At 32.5% G+C, this 16,592-nt stretch overlaps 1 protein-coding gene across 1 annotated transcript in view; it reads right to left on the reverse strand.

Moving 5' to 3' along the window:
- Window positions 1-16,592, reverse strand: part of LOC148227159 (meteorin-like protein) — a 73,334-nt gene that overhangs the window by 45,500 nt on the left and 11,242 nt on the right. The gene's annotated exons all lie outside the window — the stretch shown is intronic.

Here is a 16,592-nt window from a genome sequence, read left to right on the forward strand (position 1 = left end):
TGAAATTTATAACGCATTAATAATTCATATCGATGCCGAGCCGAGGGAAATGACGAATATTTTATCCGCCATTTGTATATATCATCCATTTATGGTTAAAATAAACTCTCGGGACGCCGGGGCGTGAATTCAGATTGAAACCAGCGGACGAAGGCTCTCAAATGTGTTTTATTTTTATTTTTTATATGCGCTTCGACAATGTTTCGCGATCGTTCGAGGAACGCATTGTGGTGACTTGTGCAAAACTCGGTGCTGCCATATTTGCTGTCGAGCTTTCCCTTTAGCAGCATGACCATTTTGCGGGAATATCTTTATATGGCTGAACCGTTTTCTCTTGGTTCAACAGCCTCCGGTCGAGTTGCGGCATACTATTTTAACTGACCGTTTTAATCTGTGTCCTTGCTTCCCAAACTGGCTGTGATAATATTGTATAAAATATAATTCGATATATTATGCGCTGATTTCATATATATTAATTTTCAACACTTCGACTTTAACAAAATATGCAAAAAATAGTTTTTATAGAATTTTAATGATTGATTATGATGCGTTGTACATTTTTAATCCATTCATAACTACATGATCATTATATACTGTAAAGTGAGTACTGGCTTAAGGCACTATAGCAATAGACTTTCTTTATGTTTAAGATTTGGTGGAACCAACAAAAAATAAGAAGAATCATGTTCACAAACATAAGATGAATAGTCTACTCTAAATATTAAACCTGAAACGTCATCCATCACAACATTGATAGCACACAATAGCATCGATAATTATAGCAAAGCATATATCTTCTTAACACCACACAAGTCACGTACAATTTTAAATAACAATAAGCCGATATAAGCAAATGCACAGGTATTCGCATTCAATGTGCGAACAATAGAGGCCTTAATCATACGCCACGAATATTTTTAGAAGTTCGATGCAAACTGTCGAATTATACACCATCGTTCCCTTATTCCACATGCAGATGTATCGGGGCACTCCTCTTGGTTGTGCCTCATCATCTAGGACCCGGCCAAAAGCGTTCTATAAAAGACGGTTCCTCCAACAAGAAGTTTACAATGGGTAAAATTTACATACAATACGTTTGGTTCGGACTACGCCCGTCGGCGCAACCATTAAAAAAAACCCGCGAGATGACAATGGCTCTCCTAAAATGATTTTGGAACACCCGTGCTTGTTTTTTTTTATTATTTAGATTCGAATCCCAGCCAACCTTTGCGGAGAAGTGTTTGACATTCTAAAAGTCATCTGGACTCATTTGCATCATCACATAGAGGTATGCTATTTGTCAATATATCACGTGAGGGATGAGGGAGGGCTCGACACAATGAGGCGTCTGATCCCTCGCCTCATTGTCTAATGCACATAATATTTGGACACAATGACATGTTTGGCTATAAACTGGTATTTATATTGTACGAATTTAGACTGCTAACCAAAGAACTTGAATTAGCGTTGGTATATGTTTTAAAAATACCTAAAACAGTTCATTGTTAAACAGATTATGAAAAAGATGGTAGTTTTCAGCTATTCGAATATTATCATTTTTTTCTCGGTTCTTACTGATATTAATTTATTTAACCAATTAGTGCAAAAAAACTAGTGTAAAATATTGTTTAATTGAAAAAAATATCGCTTAATAATATTTCTTTTAATTATTCATTAATTACTTTCCTTTTAAAATATCCAAAAAAATGCTGTACGAATTACTGATCAGTGAGGTCGTCAAATTTTTAATTTATTATTACATATTTTTGATCAGGGACGTCATTTTAGTTTTAACAAATCATCAGAATTAAAATATAATATTTTTAATAAATAATTTTATCCGATTTTTTGTACATAAAATAGCTAATAATGATTGAAACGACATTGATATACATAAAGATCGGATTCGATTGGCGTTTGTTTTGTGCGGATTTGCATATAAACTAAATAAATAGTAGCAATAAATTAACCGCGGTCAAATTACTGAGTTGATTGAAATATTTGCGTCTTGAAAAAAATACAAAAACGTAAAAGGAACTTCACAAAAATTTGCAACGCACACCTGTTTTTTTTAGCGTAAAGACTCTAATATTTTGTTTCGTTAAGCGAACGAATTCTGTGAATTTCCGTCATAGTAGACACGGCCAATAAACATTTAATTTAGAAGTGTTTTTCGAGCATTTTTTTTATTGAGAAGAAGTGTTTCATTGTCTCGCATTTAAAAACAAAATAAAGGCAATTTATTTAGACAATTTTGGAGTGGCACTAGTCACTCGGGTATATTGAGTACACAAATAGTCTCATTCATAGATTTTTTCAAATTTTATTCGAGACAGTATAAATTAATATTTTACGAATATTCAATCAATTATTAAAATATTCCCATAGTTGAAAATAAGGCGAATAATTCGAATAATCGAATATTCGATTAACCTTTTCACCGCGGCTGATATTTTGCCGTATTTTAAAAATATTATGGTTCAATAAATTCAAGTGATTTACAGCTTTAAATTATACTAAATAACTATATTATTAGGCTCAAATGTTTATGGCACCATAGGTGCTCAATGACCTTTATAAAAGCCATCCGCGGTGTAAGGGTTAAGAACACTAATCGTGATGTGATTTAACACAGAAAATCCCAAATTTAATCTTCCGACGTTAATATAACACTGAAAGTATTAACCATTATCGTGACAAACATAAAAACTTTCCGTAGATGCGCTATCAGGGGGTGGAGTTGAAATGGCAAGTCTTGGAAGTTAGAGAGTCTTCGTTGGCGCGTCGAGTTGTATCATTATCGGCTGTGATTTCGGTGGAGCAATACATGTCTCTCTGGAAGATCCGTTAATGTCTCTCGTATCGATGCAGTCTCCTGGCTCTTTGCTACTGTGACTCCGCGGCGTCTCTCTTCTGTGTCTCGGCCTATTATTTATATATATTTTCTAATGCTGTCTCGAGACAACTCTGGCGAATCGCAGATAAAGATGTTTGAAAGCCAATTGAATCGCTTTTTAAAAAGAAACGGTCCAGATCGACACACAGATCGATAACGGAAAAATCGAAGAACAATGGTTTGTGCGAAGGGTTCAGTGTATTTTCTAACACGCGTCCTTTCCAAGTAAAGAGTAGTTTTTCAGTGGTACTTCTCGGGATAGATGTATTATTAGACTGTCCGTACCATATTTCTAATTCGTAACGCAATTATTTAATCACAAGATCTCTCTTCCGTTTTGCTGTGAATATACTGTGTTGGCTCGACTTTTATTTGTTAAAATTATCGTTAGAGTAGTCTCTAATTTATAAAAAATTGTGCAGGTGGTTCAAACACTACATAAGTAATTTTATCAAAATATACGCTCTTGTTTTTATGCCCAAATATAATAATAATGGATTCAAAAGTGAGCAGTATTTCAACGTACAATTCGAGATTTGACATCACGTGAAACAAGATAAAGGTCGAAGAAGTAGCCGGTAGCTATCTAGTTATTGTATTTCTTGATAATAAAAGTCAGTTTGTGTTTACTTCTGTCGAAAATTCACAACAATCCGTCATAATTCTTTCCGGGAAACCGTAACAGGCCACTGAGACAGCGTTTCAATTAAGCTAATCAGTACAATTACACGTTTTAGTACAGTCAAATAAAAAACTAAAAACGGATGTTTGAATGTGCTTATGAAGCCACTTGAGGAATTTCTTTTCCACGGCTTATGTACACAGGTGATTCATCGCTTTTGTCATCCCTTCAAACATTTTTGTTACTCGGTAGGTGACAATTGTGGTTACGTGACGTCTGCCTTCAGGGCACGTGTCTCTTCCTTCGTATTTCAAGCCTCGGTGGATCCTTATCGCACTGAAAGTTTACGTGCTTCGAAAGCTCGGACGCATATTCGGAATACATAATTATACAATTCCATTTTGGTTACATTTTAATTGAAACACGCGTTAAGTCTAACGAGATCATCCTAGTTTTCCTGATTAGTATGATGACTATGTCGGAGGCAACGAATTATCCAATCAAATCATATCCCACACCAGTCTAGCCTTGTAAGCAGATATACAATGTATGCATAACATTTTAATGTATCTTTTTTAAAGTATTCAAAACCTACATTTAACCGCGCCATTTAGCAACATAATTTTAGTTATATTTTAAACTAATAAAGCAAACATTTGTGCGTGTTCATTACACTTGTATAATTAATACTGATTTTTTAAGCACCATGTATGAAGCTTGGTAAAAATTTTGTGCGATCCAATGCAATTAATTTTAACCAGTGCCTGCTTTACAGCATAAACACAACCCCTGCCGGAACTGCAGCTCTACCGAGTCGACATTGCAGCAGCCGTATTCAATAGGCATTATAACAAATTACGTGACTAAAATATTGCGCATCCACTGCGTGCAGCCGCTGGACCCCGACCGGTTTGCCGCCAATAAGTTCCGTTAACAATTGACATAATGCGATAATCGCAGGATCGCGGAACTGTAATTGAAAACCACTGCATGCGACTATCGCTGCATTTAGATCGGACCCAATGAATTGCATCAACGAGGCACGTTCCAATTTGGTTTAAATTGCACTCGCGACGAATGGTAACGAGGATTCGCAAACACCATTATAGTGCACGATTGAGTTATAAAAACTGAATCTTGAGGTGCAATCTTACAAGTGTGAATATGAATGTACTATGGAATTTAGTAAAACGTATTCATTTACTATTGTTTTTAGCAATAATAAATCCTCCACAAAAAAATTAGTTCACGCTCTTTCGTTGATAATTTATGGCCATAGCATTAATTTAATAGATAAGACAACAGTTTTTAAAATGTACCATGAATTATATGATATTATATTTTAAAATGTTTAAAACAAAAAAATCGGATAAAACAGGAAAATACGAGTATCCAGAAAAGTCTATAAGATGTTAAAAATTCTAATCTCAAACGAATAGCAAAAATAAAACTTCTACAAAAACGTTTAGTTCATGTTCTTTCAATCGTTGATAATTTATAACCATAAAATTAATAGCATATATAAAACAACGGTTTTTAAAATGTACAATGAATTATATGATAGTATATTACAAAATACTAAAATTTGGGATTTTATCTATTAAACTAAAAACTCGCGAATATTTTTTATTTTACAAATCATTATGCAGTGCATATTTTATGTAAAAAACATTGCATATTTTAAGTAAAAAACTGTGTATTTTCAAGTACATAGTTATATTTTCACTAGTGTAAATATAATTTTACTAGCCGTTTCAGTGAAATCATATCTGAATACATTTTCACTAGTAGATATTATATATATTTTTACGAGCGAAAATATAATTAAATTTAATTTATACTTTAACTTTATAAATAAACTCAATTTGGTAGTTGTGAAACGTTGCAAACCTAACGTATTAACGAATTAACTCAATGAAAGTTTAAAAACCATAGTTAGTTTTAGAACTTTCATTAGGTCAAGTTAGGTTTGGTAATTGTTACAGTGAACATGTATTTTTAGTACATATATAATTTTACAAACTTTGACCAGATAAAATGTATCAAACGATTGATTTATACTTTCTCTGGGCAATATCAGTGAAATTGTATTTATTCATCGCGCGGATAATCTGATACACGCACGTGTCGCCCTACAGCTATTTTTTTAAAACGAAATTCGATGATGGCGTTTACAACTGTCAGTTCAAGACAACTACTTACATATACATAGCTCTTTTACACATTTCACGCCTGTCAAATGACAGTTTAAAGCAGCATTTAATTTATTGGCACAATTGTTAATGAAATTATATTTTCACTAGTAAAATTATCTATCTATCGGTGAAAATGCATTCCAATATAATTTCACCGATACTATTTGAAATTGCTTTTTCACAAAGTCGATCAATATAACAGAAATACATATATATTTCTTTCATTGTCAATTTCACGTCATAATGTCATGAATAGAGTATAGAAACACATAATTGGAAACAATTAAATAAAAAAGTAGTAATAAACGCATGCAAGGCTAAATATAAAAGCTCACATTTTACGTTGTACTAAATATTATTTTATGTGCATTTTTAAAATATTATTCTCTTTAGAAAAACAGATTTTTTTATATGCACTTGAATTCTTCAGTTTTGCCTTTCATCGCTGGTAAAAATCAATACCTCTCGTATTCAAGTGTGTAAACATTGAGTGGTCTTCTGGGATCAAAAATTACCATAAGACAATGCGCCGTATGCCAAGGAACTTGTTTGTAGAAAAGGGGAAAAAATACACTGCGTCGTATCGGCGATGACACATGTGTTAAATGCGAATGCGTCATTTAATCAAGTGGGCTTAATGCCTGTTTTATTGACGCGTTCTGTAGGATTTGATGAGCTGATGGCCGGGATGTGTAGCGCCTGACGTCAGGGGAACTAAAGCGTGAGACGACAGACCAAAAGCTTCCTGTCTGTCTCTCCGGCGTGTATGTATGGTGTGGAAATGTTCGAGAGGACGCTTTCTCACACTATCCGGGAGTGATGAATTCGTCAAGTGATAAAAAAATGCGATTACTCTATTCCATGTACTATCTTTGTTTATGGTGTACGAGCTTAATTTTTTTCGGTTAGCTATTTTTGCTAAAAGGTCAACTACATTTAAGATTAGATAAATTACATTATTTTTATTATGATATATTCAGAAAGCAAAAATATCAAGCTATGTAGTGAGTAAATAAAAAGTCGTTTAATGATCGATGAACTTAATTTACAAGAAATGTCCAAAACTGTTTTTTATTAAACGGAATCTGCGCGCGTTTAGAGCTAAAAAGCAGGCGCGAAACTTCCTAGACGTTCAAAGATCTATCAAATAAATTTAACGTTAAAGAATAAATAAAGGGGTGTTCTATTTCAATCTAATCTCAATATTAACGCCCAATAAATATTTTCTGAACCTTATACTTTAAAATTGCTTCATATATTCATATTATTTATCAATATAATTAAAATATTATGTTATTTATTTCTCTAAACAAATATTTTATTATCCATAATTTAGCGTAGATATATAGCATCATAAATATGTGATTAATTTAATAATTAAAAACACTATAAAAGACTGGTAGTCAATTGAATATTAAACTCGGCGATTTACGATTGTGATATTAAAGCTACTTTTGATTGCGTCATTATATACAAGATACAATGTATATATTATATGAATAAATATGTTACTATTTTATATATTATAGATAATGGTATTTATTTATACACCATAACATTGAATTTTCACTAGGGTGTAAATGAAAAGTAAATAAAGTCGTATTAGCGCGTTCACAGATCGTAAAACTAAAATAAATAAATGTTGTAGTTATCATAGCTACTACTAAATCAACAGTAATCTAAATATGTAATTTATATACGTATCGGAACAGATCATCAGGCATCATAAGAGGACGCGATCATGATTCTCGATGACATTCCGGAACTCAAAACTGAAATTCCTCGAAAATAGATTTTTTTGTCGACAGGGCTCTTCAGTAGAACTTTTCGACATACAAGTTTCTGCGAGAACAGCGGATCGTATAATAAGGTTCTTAAAATAAATGACTGACTGAGCGAAAGGCGAAAAAGATTTCTCGAAAACAGAACGGAAATATTGCGCGAAACCAGTAACAATATTTTGTGAACCGTCCAAAGTTTTTCCATCAAAGTTCATAGCAATTACATTGTGATTTTTTGCGGTATAGTGCCGCATTGATAAGATAACTAGATGCTGATTTAAGTTGTTTTTAAGCAATTTTTTTAAAGTTTTTTAATACATAAATAACATATTTGACACATTTAATAATGTTTTTTTTATACAGCATCAACAGGAAATACGTTAAAAGCTAAACACTTTTTTTACATCTGACAAAACACAATTTTACTCACATATGTATTGTAAATTATTTTAATAATTTCATTTTATATTAAAGTACACTTCGAAATTGAAAATCTACATGCGCATGCGGGAAAGCTATTGTTCATGCAACATAAAATTGCATTACGCATTATTCTCCATCGTCGACAACAATGACAACTTTGACATCGTGAAAATAAAGACCGACATCTTATACACAACTTTCGAACTCTCGTCGTGTTACTTCAAAGGCTTTTACGCCACAAAAGCGCAATTTGCGCACAAGAAAAGAATCACAACTCATTTTCTTTGTGCCTCGCAGAACGTCATACCGCACAAAGCGTACTTTTGCGCAACAATGAGCTTTCTCGGGATGACACACGAAAGTTATCGAGCATACGAGTTCAATTTGAGTCAACGAAAAAGCGTAATCGCGATGATCATCACCATAAATCAGAGCGAGCATGTGTTGCGCAAAAAATTCGTGTCTCCAAAATATTCACACGTTCGCGAGATTCTCTGAAACTACGTACATAGATATGATGTGTGTTTTAAAACATATGAGGGGTCACGCGGTGGCGTCACAAATTAAGATTTCGTTTTGGACAAGTTGTGTGTTTGTGTAATAAAAAAGTATTTTTAATATGGCTTCTGAAAATGGTATGCAACATGTGTGATGGTGCTCGACATCAAACACGTTTCTTGTCGCGAATCCACGACGAAAACGTGTATGGAAAAAATCGTAATAGTACCTACTCAAACGTCTGAGTATTTTCTCATCTAGGAGGTGTCACGGTGAGTTCGCGATCGTAAGGCAGATGTTGTTTTAATTAGTCAGCAACTAACCATTTAGATGTTGTAAATTATGTGATGTTACACAAAAGGTTGTGTTGTGCGAGAGTTTGATTCCGATTTGATTGATGGTAAAAACGTGGCAGGATTTGTGTGGGAACGTATTTTTAATTTATTTTATAAAGCTCATCTGTTTTAATATCAAATCAACCTATTTCATTATTGCGTCACAGCCTAACATAAATAAATGATTCAGCGTAACAGTAGGATATTCATGAAAGCCAATAAATATTGAATATTGACATAAAGATATGATAGCACTACAACATTATTTTACATAAAAAAAAACATGACTCGATTCATGTGCTGATTAGAATTATTGTATTTATAGTCCTGATTTTTTAGGTGTTGTCGAATTTAACGCTTTTTTTTTGACAAAATTGTTTAAAAATATTTTATTATGATATAAAATGAAACATTTTAAACAATGAACTAACTAAATGCCATGTTTTGAGTTCTGGATTATAATTATAAATAAAAAAGGACGTTTTTATATAAAAAAAACTGTTTTTGCTAAGCTTTTTTCATTTAAAAATATTTATGATTACAGTTGATATACTATTTTGCTATATATTTTATTTAGTCTACGTTGTTGATTTTTTTTGCCAACATATTTTAATAGATATAATATATTTTTTGTTATTGATCATTCTAATAAATTTTTACTGTGCATTGCGCATAAAATCATGCGCTGGTATCAAATCTGGCAATATTTTTGTAGCGACCATTCGCTAAATAAGATAACGACGTTTCTTGGAACTAAATTTTGAACTGTTTTTAACGGTTCTCAGAATTATTTTAAAACTGTTTTTTTTTTAAAAAGTTAAGAAAACATAAATTTTTTTAATTTTAGCTAATGTTAAAATGTTAGCTTATCTAAAGAAATATCATACGTTTATGAGTGCTTCAGAAAAACTCTATCCCTTCACCATGCGCCTGTTATATCAAGAATTTGCCTAACGTCAGAGCTCATTAAACATTTAAATTATCGCCCCCCTCCCTCCCTCCTATTAAGTTTTTAGTATGCCATACCGCAGTGAACTGTCATTCATTAAGCTTCCGCAGATGTTTTCTATTTAATTTATCTAGGCCTCCTGAGACTGTAGCCCTCAGAACTCCATCCAAGGAGCGATGTCCTCTTTAAAGAATCAGCCATGAGTTTACGCCCACAAAGCTGTCTCCATTTTAGAGGGACAGTCAGTAGTCTGTGCCCCTAAATAATATGCTCCGTAAAGCGTATATACAGTGGCGTATTTATTTTATTAATATTATTTAAATGTAATATTTTGATTGAATAATGTTCAAAATTAAAATGCCTTGAATTGCATCTCCATTGATTCAGTCTATTTAAGACAATGCTAATGAGAAATTCAACAATAACAAAAATAAGAATATATATTATACAATTAACTATATTAAAAAATACACAACTAAATAATATTAGGATTTGAAGCAAAAATGTGCTAAATTTTATAGAGCTCAGTTAAAATAATCTGATTTAAATCTTCTATCTAACAAAATGTAATATAATTGGGCTACTTTTCATTAACAATACTATTATTATATTGTACTTATCTATAGCGTATATTAATTGAATTAAAACATACCGTTTTATTAAAAAAATATAAATATGTATATGTTTTTTATAATAAATACACCAAAAAAATTGTGATTGAATCGCAAAAGAGTTCAGAAGATTGTACTGAAATTATTTTAAAAGTTCATCGACTTCGACACAATGTTCTGTCGCATTCCTGTCAAGTCATCTTAACGAACCTCAACGGAATAACGACCTAATAAGGTGGCAAAAATGTCATTCCAACTTATCTTTAGTCATCGACCTCGTTACAAAGACGATTATTAAAATGCCTACTTTCTTTTTACTCCTATATAATACATCCACACAAACACCCCTTTCAATTAAAGACAAGTTAAAAAAACACATGCGTTCGATAAATCTTGGGCGTTTTTCGAGTCCATTAATATGAAATGTCATATGTTCGAACTGTAACATGCAATTAATTACTCGGGCGCCGGGCGTATAGTGAACGCATTATATTTCTTCGAAAACTGACAGTAGAGAAAAAAGTGATATCAGACATGTCACAATAAAATATTCGCTCGACGATCTTTCTTCTCCCGGGAGCAAGAAAGAGTTTGAAAAAAGAACGTGCAAAAATTCGATCGTCAGAGATAACACACCCGGATCCAGTTATCGTACGAGACAAAAAGCTGCTCTTAGAGATTGAGCAATTACATCTAACTATATCTTGATCAGTTTTCTCACGTTGTTTGTTTTTGTCGATTTCGATACAATTGGGTCGAGCTTTCGATACGATCGTTTTGGCTAATTACGTAAATGACTCGTTCAAAGATCTCGCTTTGACTTCCTTGGGAACTCTCGAGATGCTGAAAGAGAGGGACACACACATGTACCGAATTAAAACATGTACAGTGTGCGCAAGAAGTGTTCGACGATATTTATTGCGATCCGGTTTAAATCGAATTTGATGCTAACCGAGTGATTTATAATACAGCCCGAGCGTATGAATTATGTATGAATAATTAAACACAAATAAAAATACATTATAACCGACTGGTTCTTGTGTATTTTTATGGGATTCAATCATAGAAAATACTACTTGGAATGTGTCGATCGTTGGTTCATTGATATATTTTTTCCCGGTAAATCATGAGACTTGACCTAAAAAGTGGTTAAAAAAACGTAAACACACTGTAAATGAGCCCGGTACACATTGCCATGGGATCCGATGGTGTTATCTACACCAACAGTTTAACCAGAGTATGTCTGTGGGAATGTTAATGTATCAAACGACTGATGAAAATAAACATGTCCCTCTTACGAATTGCTCATTTTTTTTAGTGTCTTACAATTACGTACACACATTAGATACAACGAACATTATTATATCTCAATTAGTGACTAACTCCACTGTATTCAATGTTAAATATTTTTTATTCAGAAATTAGTCACATTATACGTATGTATGTATATATTATACATATGTATATTAGATACATTTATTGAAGTGTTCATTTGGTACAGAATTCTTACTAATTCGTAAACTATTTCAAGTGTATTTTTTTATTTATATTTTTTAGAGAACCTTGGATCATTTTATGTAAACTAACCAAGGTTGGTCAAGGACGGAGAATATAGTGGGTTAATTCGGTCGAGTTCGGTTCTGTCTGCTCTAAAATCTCTCGGAAGTTGTCCGAAGTTACCGAGAACGGGAGATAAAGTGGGGGTAATTCAGTCGACTTGGCCAGGTTCGAGTGCTTCCGAACATTGTCGGCAAAAGAGCCGAAGTCGGAGCTGCTCTTTCGAGCGCGAGCGGTGAGATACTTCCCCTTTCGCTCTCTTGCGTGTTAAGTGACGAGAGTGAGAGAGATAATGATATGGTGCTTCGCAAATATGCGCGTAGGCGTCCTATAGTTAACACGCATGTCGAGCGCTGCATCGTGGTCACGTGGTCAATTTATAATACCACATGCTTATCGGGGACCTCAACAGACTCTTACTGACCTTTGAATATTTTAGGGCACCAAAAGGGATTAATTATATTTTTGATAGTATATTCTTCTAACAGATATCGTTATTATATTTTTTTCATATAAAATTAAATAATTAAAAAATAATTAGTGGTACTTGATTTTGTTAAAAAAAATCGTTTCGAATATCCTTATGGATTTTCCTAGATCGATTTATATAAGTGTCACACCATAACGAATTCTCGTTTAGAATCGATGGCGACAAATTCTAGGATAGTCACAGATGTGGTGTTCGTATTCTGAAGTATAATTTTTATGTCTTATGGCATTTTGCAAAAGCCGACAAAGATTTTGCGCAAATTGAATATTTACGACCGAAAAGTTTTCACTGATATTGTGTTGGTGAGTGCCCACACAAACTTAATAAAATGACAATTTAAAAATTGCGATTATTTGGTACATTTTTCGATCGCGCGCAAATATGCCAGCTGTACGTGACAGAAGCCGCCGTCCAGACGGCATATGAAATTTGCGACAGTGTGGTTGCTTACTCGAAGTCGTAGCTCTCGGCCGACTTCAGTTGTAACTTCGGTTCGGACAACTTCCAGAGAGTGTAGTGCATGCATAATAATGGATAACATAGTATTTTTAATTTGTCTTTGTATTTTTATCTAATATGTAAGAAATAATATGTTATCAGTGTATTTTAAAAATTATTTAATAAGAAATAGTGATATTCATATAAAGGTACGAGTTAGTATAGAAGTATCTCTAGAATAATCCGCAAAATTAAAAATTTAACACATTCGTACTATAAGACCAAAATGATATTAAAATATTTTTTTGTTGTTGCTATATTTTATAGTAAGTTATTAGCCAATATAAATAAATAAAAGCATACATACAATTTAAAAAACACTGATCGAATTGAAACAGCAAATTGAGCATACGCAGAGATAATCTCGAACGTGCAATGTTGACACGCTTAACCCTTTTATAATAGACGGCACGTTTCATGCTGGCTATGGCTAGTTTAGGGTGTCCTTTCAAAGAATGACATTGAAGATCGCCCCTGAGTTGTATTTTTACATTAATTTATAACAATGTCGATTATAATGAACACAATTTTCTTATGAGTGCATCGATAAATTGACTCTGCACCCATATTGTTCACGCCGCGCGAATAGAGGGTCAATAAAAATAAGGGCAACAATATTAGGGGTCATGAGCATAAACGTCATTCTAGGTGTGTTTACAATGGCGAGCCACGTGCTGGTTCCACGTGCTGGTTGGCTAAGTGAACCCAGGGGACATTCGATTCCCACGCGTGTTCCCCCACGTTTTTTTTACCCAGGAACATAATCATAATTTGTTGAAGGATATACATATCTGAGCGACACGATTCACAATCGATTTGAGGTCACTAGATAGGAACAATAACCTTCGTTTATTACATCAGAACACATCCGTTTTCTGGGAAATTTTAAGTATAATATAAACGACCTTCAATATTGGATTTTCGAAAGGTGGTTGATATTTAAATGAGAGAAAAAAACTAAAATGCATTACGTTAAAAGCTTTAGATAAGGAATTTGGGAAGCGTAATACATTTTTATGAGTGCTAAAAAATTCAAATAAAACACCTAAATCTTTGTCACCTTCCATTAGCCGAACATTTGCATATCGTCGATAAATCCGAGCGTCTTCTAAGAGCTTCGGTATTTTATTTGTAATAATTAAATCTAGTATTGGTAATACGCGAACGAAATTGATTATTTTATTCACTGTGAGTTACGCCATTCAAAAATGAGACAATAAAACTTGCGAGCGTTTCGCCAAAGACTCGAATTGATTGGTATTAAAACTTGACAAAGTCGCTAACGAACATTACAATGAAGCGATTCGACACATAAATCAGTGGATTTTATACATAAAAATGCGATAGTAAAAACAAGTTATAAGAACCCATCGGCTTAGAGAATAATAAAAAATGTCTTAAAATATAAATGTCATCGAAGTTTTATCTATTGTATATTAAAAATCTAGTCCTAACCGATAAATAAAATATGTTTTATTCGATTTTAATAGTTCATACATAGTTTTGGCCAAAATATTTTTATCTTAGTAATTTGATAAAATATAAGTTTTATATATTATACATAATATATAGCATTATTTCAATATTTAAATCAAGATCAGCATTTGATAAAAGAAACCATACCTAGGATGTTCTTTAGAAATTGCGAAGCATAAAAATTTAAATTGCTTGACTCGGAGGTTACAAATAGCTAAGAACTAGTTATTGTTTAGATATAATACATATAAATTTAATTTATCATCTCATACATATCACCAAAATGTTTATGTATTAGGGTTACGTAAATATTTGCACCAAAAATTAAATTTTTCAAGCAAGGTTTCAAGAGTTTTGGATTTAACATTATATAATGTTAAATATAGTGAAGATGATATACATATACCCAGAAGTAATGACGTTAATCAATAAAACTATATCATTTTTCAGTATTTTCGATTTTATTTTTCAATGTAATATAATTTTGATTAATAAAAAAAAATTATTTCACTGATTCTAGTTAATTGTATATTTTTTTCCTTAAAAAAGTTAGTCGAAAAAATATAGATTCAGTATAAATAATAATGTACATATATCCATCTGTAAGTCATTATATGATACTATGTCAAAATGCGTTGATATAAAAATATAAATTATATTAAAAACCTTGATCATTTATGATTTATATTTTCTCAACACATTTATTATGGGCCAAGGCTATATATGATTTTTAAACAAAAAAACTGTTAATTATATGTATAGAGATAAAAAAGAGTGAAGATCAAACGGATGTTTAATGAAAAGATTTTTCACTCATTGAAAACATTGATTACATCTCAGACACGTCAGGAGATATGGCGAAATCACAATGGGGACCGGTGCAATTTACAAACGGACAACCCACTTTATTGCATCTCTGCACAAATCTACATACAACTTATCTCGAGATTTAATCTACATCAGCAAGCGAAATCGATTGATTGAACAATGCATGAACCGTTCGGAAGCAGTGCCTCTCAAATTTCGGCTCTGATAAAACTTCAAGCGTGCGAGAGATGATATTTAAATTGTATATAGCACAAAAAAAGTTTGAGAGGCGCAATACAATAAAGCATAATGCATAAATCGATTGGCTGACCGGACAGTCCGGTGGGCAATAAAGCTTTCAGCTGCGCTCAAGCCCTGAGGACTTACAGACGTTAACAAATCACAGAATACTATATAAGTAAGCACACGACGTACAATAAACATCCACATCCCCATATGAATATGTTAATTGTTACTAAAAAACGGAATAAATGTGAATGTTCAAGATGAAGACTGAGCGAGAGAGTAAAAAAATACAACAATGCCATTAAGGTTTGTTGTGCGCTAGCGCGTCGAAGTCTTTTTAATTACAAACCGCCTACGACTTTATCGGTCGCCATTATTGGCAAGTTTTTTTAAACATTGTTTTGCTAAAATTATGAAGATTAAATCTACTAAAATGAAAATATATGGTTATGTTAAAAATGGATGTGTTAATAAATAAAATATTTTAATAACAACCAACGTCATATAAAAAAATTATATATGGGATTAAATATCTCTATAAGTTAAAAAATATATTTGGATAGATGACTCAAAGTTTGAGATCAACGTCTCTGTAATCTCCCTGACATATTTTTATATCAATGTTAAATACCGATCATAAAAATATATTTTAGCACTAAGCTCATACTAATAAATCTATTTTATTATGATGGGCGACAAACGTTAAATTTTTCGAGGGTTTCAACAATAGAAGTGACCTCTGAATAAACTTATCCATAAAATAATAATCCGTAATATTCGTAGATACAAGGTTGCATCTATCCAGAGTTGTGCAGCACAAAACCGGTTAATCATAACAAAGCCCTGTGTACGTACGATCGTTGCCATTACCACGAAATGATATGTGATGGTCTTACGAAAGGGTTATTCAAGTCTTCGGGGAGATTTACGTCGATGACTGACATCACTCACGAAACAATAGGTCTCGGCACGCTCGACATCTGAGGCACAAAGTTTGACTTGAACTTTGTGATGTCGTAATATTTTATCGAGAGTACATACCTCGGGATATAATCGAAAAAAAAATGAAAATAAATAATATGAAATGTAAATTTGGCACATTTTAATTGAAATCGATAAAATATAGAAATACTATCTTAAAATTGATTCAATTTATAGTAATTCATTGTATATTGCAGTATCGCAAAATTACCATTAAATTTAATATT

Source organism: Plectrocnemia conspersa, unplaced genomic scaffold (genome assembly GCF_051122295.1).
Source record: "Plectrocnemia conspersa isolate PC_06_02 unplaced genomic scaffold, ASM5112229v1 ptg000013l, whole genome shotgun sequence".
Lineage (NCBI taxonomy): Eukaryota > Metazoa > Arthropoda > Insecta > Trichoptera > Polycentropodidae > Plectrocnemia > Plectrocnemia conspersa.